This window comes from Chlamydotis macqueenii, chromosome 2 (assembly GCF_036417535.1).
Source record: "Chlamydotis macqueenii isolate bChlMac1 chromosome 2, bChlMac1.mat, whole genome shotgun sequence".
NCBI classification, from domain to species: Eukaryota; Metazoa; Chordata; class Aves; order Otidiformes; family Otididae; genus Chlamydotis; species Chlamydotis macqueenii.
The window spans coordinates 17032045-17039227 of record NC_141557.1 but is presented as its reverse complement, the minus strand read 5'-3'; positions in this window follow the sequence as shown (position 1 = coordinate 17039227).

The window sequence follows — 7183 nt, the reverse complement described above, 5'->3', positions numbered from 1 at the left end:
GAGATCCCCTGACCTTGCCCAAATGTTTTGGAGGGAAGCATGGTAATGAAGTGAGGAGCAACTAACTCTACATGTATACATACACATACACCTATGCATATGTGGAAAGGCACAGGGTGGATTTTAAATCCAGAGTGATTCTAGTGTGGCAGAACCTGACCAATAGCCAGGCAACTCACAAAGCAGAGAAACAAGCACATTTATTTTATTTGTTGCCTGTGCTGTTCCCTGTGTAAAAGCACAAGAACCTTGCAGCACTGATGGCAAGGTCCGAGCAGTGACGTACTGGGGCTACTTTGTACACAAGGAGTAGATTAAAGGTATGTTTGTAACAGTGATACAGAGACTGGAAGATACCTCAGGACATCGGTCTCTGGTCTGTTGATGGCTTGAGGGACACACCTTGGAAAGTGTGATGCCAAGGTCAGTTCCTGTTAACTCAAGCATGACCGTTAGTCACAAGAATTGTGCTGATGAGCATGATGTGTGAACCAGAAAAGTAACCAGTCTCAGCAGTTGCTATACATGTCCATACTGGTGTAACACTGATGGAAGGAAGCAGAAGCTTCCATTGTCTCAGATGACTGTTTCTGCACTGTACCATATGCCCAAGTCACCAGAGGCAGCAATACTCCAAACATTGCACTGTATCATCCTGACCACCTGAAATAATGTTTGTGCCAGTAATTAATGCATCCCACCTGCCAAACAGCAAACTTTTAACCTGAATGTTACGCAGCATTGTTGAGGCCACGCCTGGAGTGCTGTGTCCAGTTCTGGGCTGTCTCAAGAGAGACATGGACATACTGGAAAAAGTTCAGCAAAGGACCATGAAGATGATTAAGGGATGGAGCATCAGTCCTATGAGGAAAGGCTGAGAAAATCTCTTCTGGAAGAAAGAGAGAGAGGAGAGAGAGAACTGACAACTCACATGTCACCTCTCCTGCCACGAGTGGGTGTATTGTCTATCACCTGTGTGAGGTATCACACTACTTAAGCTTCTATGTTTGCTGTGTTTCTATACATGGATAGATCTATGATATATATATATTTATACTTTTACTGAATTTTTATTATGAGACACTTGTCAATTTCATAACACAGCAGCTGTTAAAGCAAGCACTGCAGGGCCAAGTGTCACTGAGAAATAATGAATTACAGCTCTGCTATGAAGTCTTAATAAGTATTCTTCTGGCTTCCAACAAATCAGGCCTGACTACAAACACAACTCATAAATAATTTTCAAAGAACCAACCTATGCCAGACAACATCAAAAACGTGGGAGCAAGTCCACAAAAATGTGGCAAGTGCTCTGGAGAGAAGGTGAACAAAGCCCTGAGCTTCTGCAGTCACCTTAGTCCGTAAAGGAAAAGGTGGAATCAAAGGTTTCACACGGACTTTAGGAAGCTCAACATGCTGTGGACATTAGAAAAGGATCAGTGAGAGGCGGGTGTTCCTGCCTGCTGGATTTTGGGAAAGCAGGGCTTTGGCTGGGACACAGAAGTGCGTCTTGTGTAGACAGCAGCTGAAGGCTGATAACTGCTCTACACAAGGAGACACATTATTGCGTAATTTAAAAAAAATATATTCAAGCCAGTTAATTGTTAGTTTCTAGACTTTTGAATTTTTTATTTAGATTTTTTATAGGGAAGTTTTTATGTTTGAAGGTCATTAGGCGTATTTCTCTAAACATGATTTTATTTGCCCAGGAAGCTTCTAGTATTGTGATTGTTGTACTCTGCCCAGATATTTTCTTTCATATTCTAAGAATTCAGCCATAACCACATGAAGCATATTGAAGATTTTCATAGAGTTTTTACATATATGATCTTACTGTTGCTTTAAGGTGTTGAACATGCTGGTGTTTAATGATACGCTACATTTGAAAGAGCAATCTGTTGTCACCTCAAAACAAAGTCATCTGCTCTGCATTTTGTAAGCCACTATTGCTTTATGCTAATAGAGGCAGAAATGGAGATGACTTTGTGAAACTAGAGGAGAAATGGCAAAGAGAGAAGGAAGGGAGCCAGAGCTTGAGAGGATCATGCAAAGCAGGATGACTCCAGAGCTTGCATCCCCAGCTTCTGAGGCTGGTACACACGTTGACAAATGTATGCAGCTGAGTTGTGTTTTTAAGTAGACATGAGAATCTCTTACACATCTCCACATTGTGCAGTTGTAACTGAACCTATTGATTTTAGTCTTGATAAAAACAGGTCTGATTCTCTGAGACCAAAGTATCAACTTTGGCTGGCTGCAGCCAGTGCTACTCTTTGGCTTTCTCTTGGCAAAGCAATCATTGTTCTGCTAGCACTATGAAAGCTGGGTTTTAATGATCTACTGATGGGGCTTGTATTCTGAGGTATTGCTGAAGGAGCTCATATCTTCTATGTGTTTTGGTTTTGACTGCTTCTGTGGATCTGCCATAAATGTCCCATGATATTTGAGTAAAAACAAGACCATTGCCCGCCCCAGAAGTATAGTGAGAAACCTGATCTTGAAAAATGCTCCGGCAAAGCGAGTTTCAGCTCCAGCCAGGCCAATTAGAATCAACTATTCTGACAGCAGCAGTTTGTAAGGCAGGCTAAGACAGCAATGGCAGAGCACTGACTACTGTTTTATTTATGTCTGACGGTAGGACTTAGGACCAGAAAAACAGCCTGGAAAATCCACAGATGACACATTAGCTCAGAGATATGTTTGATGTCCTGAAAGCAGCAACCAGCTGGAGGAGAAGGAGAAGTTACCCACAAAGAAGGACTGCAAAAACACAGAAGCAACCCTCAGTGCTGTTTACAGAGTCCTGAGTGCTGTTCTGTACTACCAAAGATCATAACTGGAACACCTAAACAGGACTTTGTGTTCTTGGTTATATCTTTGAATTAGTTTAAAAGGCATTTTTTCTTCATCAGCTGCTGTCAAATGTGATTGTTTGAAGAAAGCTGTGGCTGTCCTTTCCTCCTGAAAAATTATGTTCTGCTCAAAATCTGAATTGTAATTAGATAAATTACTTGTAAAAAAGTAATTGTATCTGTGTTTAACAGAAGGCTTTTAGTGACAATGTTGTTTGGCCTTTGCAATTAATCTCAGATAGAGTTAACTACATGGTGTGTATTTTTAAAGATTCTGTGCTCTCAGGCTCCAAACTCTCAATCCTGTTATCAGAGGAAAGATCCCATTAAGCAGGATGCATATTCAGTAATAAGATAATCATGACTCTGGCACAGTACTTGGAAAACTATTAATTTTTCCAGTCAGAGCCTGAAGTGATAGAACATTTAGCCAAACTGCTAAAACATCTGTCTCTCCTTCTCTGAGTACAATCATAAATGCAATTAGTCAGGTATGTTCTAAACAGCAGAGACATAAATACACAATTAATGGCAAAGAGCCCTAATGTTTCTTTGGCAAATGTGCTCATGGATGCACTTTTTGCTTTCTACCCCAGGCAATTCATCAAAACATCCCCCTGTTGCATAAGAAGAGCTTTCGGGTTAAACTAACAACTTCATTTTGCTGCAAGTAAACTGGTATCTGTTTCTTGCTTTGCCTGGATCACACAATGTCTGGTAAAACATGCATGCTGGCCCACAGGTGTGGTCTGCGCCTGGATCAGGGGCCACAGCCAGGCTGTGGCACGACTACAACACAGTGGTGGCCGCAGCTCTGGCAGGGGCCCTGTGATGGAGCCTCACCTCACAAGCAGTTCCCCAAGACCAAATCTGGCTGTGGCCCTGGCCTCCCTGCAGTGCCTCTGGGAGCCTCTGCTCATGGTCCCAGCTGAGCTACCTTGGCCTTGAACCGAGGCAGCCAAACCCCAGGATCTTATGAAAGCCAACCTGTGTTTTCTTCTTCAGATAACATCCCAGAGAAGTAGGTATTCAGCTGATAGTGGCAATATTGCTGATAATGGCTTCCCTCGGTCATACCTTGTTACTGCACGAAACATTGATTATCACTGTAAAATTAAAAAAGCTATTTCCCAAATGATAGGTAGTTAAATGTTTTAATCAATGTAGCCAACAGATTAAGATGCCTCTTAACTCGACAGTTCCTATGATGTTCCTATGATGCAGGTGGAATGTAGTCCTGACTCTGCTACTCTGCACCTGTGACCTCAGAAACAGTTATAAGAAACGGTGGCATCAATAACAAAACGAGAGATACATTTTGCCGGATCCTTGGTGAGCTACAGCAAAGTTCTTCAGACATCTGAGGCTGCTGGGATGATTAAGGGACTGGAGCGCCTCACATAAGAGGAAAGGCTGAGGGAGCTGGGACTGTTCAGCCTGGAGAAGAGAAAGCTCAGGAGGATTTTATTAATGTATACAAATACCTGAAGGGAGGGTGCAAAGAGGATGGAGCCAGGCTCTTTTCAGTGGTGCCCAGTGACAGGACCAGAGGCAATGGGCACAGACTGAAACATGGGAGGCTCCCTCTGAACATCAGGAAACACTTTTTTTTATTGTAAGGGTGACCAAGCACCGGCACAGCTTGCCCAGGGAGGTTGTGGAGTTTCCAGCCCTGGAGCTACTCAAAAGTCTTTTGGACATGGCCCTAGGCAGCAGGCTCTAGGTGTCCTGGCTTGAGCAGGGAGTTGGTCCAGGTGACCTCTGGAGGTCCCTTCCAACTTCAGTCATGCTATGATTTTGTGAGTCTGTGAAATCAATTAGCAGATGGATTTGATCATCTCCTTTAGCTTAAATATTGGGGACTGTTTGACACCACCACATTAAATAGTGCCTCATGAAAAAGAGTGATCAATTCAGAAGCCTGTGACAGATCTCCCTCTTCCCTCTTACATTCCTTTTGACCAGCCTTCATGCTGTAAGGGAAGACCTATCCCACACTTTTGAAAGTGCTCAGAGAGACAAATTTAATGATACTCATGTAGCAGTAAGCCAATTCTGGAAATTCCAGCATAGTTTTAGAAGTATTTTGGTTAAAAATCAGAACATTGTGTTCAGTTTCAAATCTGATTATAATACTTCATTTTCATACTTCTAAGAAAGCATTTTCTATTGCAAACTTAAAAGCAAATCCTATGCACCAGTCAAAAACAATCTCCATGCCTGCAGTCATTACCTGTGTCTTTATATACCACCTGAAACTCATGAAGAGATGACAGCCTTATTTACTGCTTCAAACACAGATGCTCTTCAGTTAGTTTCTTCAGCTCAGACCAAATCATTCTAGATTAGTCTAGGGTGAGAATAGTACTTTGTATTAAATCCCTAGCAGAGATAAGAATAACTGACACACTTCACAGAGCAGACAGGCTGCTCTTTTCAGCTGCAATGTTAGTTTTGACAATATTGACAACAGCATGTGACTCTGGAAGAAAGAAGCTGACCTGATCTTGTATCATTTTCAAGAATGGATTTGGAAGAGTGTGATATCCTCAATGCAAAGTTAATCACGCCTCCCCCCCCAAAAAAAAAGTAAAAAAGAGGCCTGATGACTCCCCTCTCTAAAATACCTACGTTCCCTGCTGGCAGCAGGAGGAATCCAGGGCAGTTAGCTCACCTAGTGCTCTCTTGGAGACAGCCAAACTGATTTTGTTGAATATTCATTAATATTTTGTTGAACAGAAGTTCAACTTACATTTAGCCTTCTGGCCTATGTTTGGCAAAAGTGTATGCACCTGGACAGGGGGCTGAGTATAGGAAATGTCAGACAAAATTCATTATGGTGTTACTGACGTCGAGGCTACATGTATCAGCTTTCAGAAGAGGAGTAGCTTGTCCATGCTTGTGACATGGGTGACAACTGATGAAACTACTTGAGCCATAGCACTGATTTGGGAAGACATCCTTACATTTCTCACATAGAAGTAAAGGAAGATTTTCTCCAGGTGGTGGGTGTCTTTTCAATACTCATAACATGAAGAAGAGGCTCCTGTGCAAAACTGTAATTTCTTGTTGGGCCCAGCCCTGTTCAACATCTTTGTTGGCGACATGGACAGTGGGATAGAATGCACCCTCAGCAAGTTTGCCGACGACACCAAGCTGTGAGGTGCCATTGACACGCTAGAAGGGAGGGATGCCATCCAGAGGGACCTCTGACAGTCTGGAGAGATGGGCCCGTGCAAACCTTATGAAGTTCAACCAGGCCAAGTGCAAGGTCCTGCACCTGGGTCGTGGCAATCCCAGGCACAAATACAGGCTGTGCAGAGAATTGATCGAGACCAGCCCTGAAGAGAAGGACTTGGGACTGCTGGTGGATGAGAAGCTCAACATGAGCCGGCAATGTGCCCTTGCGGCCCAGAAGGCCAACCACATCCTGGGCTGCATCAAGAGGAGCGTGGCCAGCAGGTCGAGGGAGGTGATTCTCCCCCTCTACTCTGCCCTGGTGAGACCCCACCTGCAGTACTGCATCCAGCTCTGGAGCCTCCAACATAAGAAGGACATGGACCAGCTGGAAAGGCCCTCCATGGACAGAGGAGGGCCACGAAGAAGATAAGAGGGCTGGAGCACCTCTCCTATGAAGACAGGCTGAGAGAGTTGGGGCTGTTTCGCCTGGAGAGGAGGAGGTTCTGGGGAGACCTTACAGTGATCTTCCAGTACCTCAAGGGGGCCTACAGGAAAGATGGGGAGAGGTTGTTCAGTAGGGCCTGTTGCGATAGGACGAGGGGTAATGGTTTTAAAATAGAGGGAGGTAGATTTAGATTAGATATTAGGAAAAAATTTTTTACAATGCAAGTTGTAGAACATTGGAACAGGTTGCCCAGAGAGGTGGTGGATGCCCCATCCCTGGAAACGTTCAAGGCCAGGTTGTATGAGGCTCTGAGCAACCTGATCTAGTTGGGGTGTCCCTGCTCCTTGCAGGGGGTTGGACAAATGACCTTTGAAGGTCCCTTCCAACCCTAACCATTCTATGATTCTCTGATTCTTGCCATCAATGCAATTTATTGCCAAACCATTAGGAAATCCAAAGAATGAAATTTTTCATATTGACATAATGTACCTTTAATTCCATATGGGAACTGAAGAGAAAATAGCTGGTTATTCTGCTTTTTAAGTAATTAAGTCAATAGGTGGTGGAACTGATAATTTCTGGAAACAGACAAAATTTATATGATGGAAATACTATTCGAAAGATTTAATATAAAAATATTATGCACACAGGGAAAAATGTGCACAATGTGAGCTGTCTTCCTGATGAGTAAGTTTGTTACTGTGAT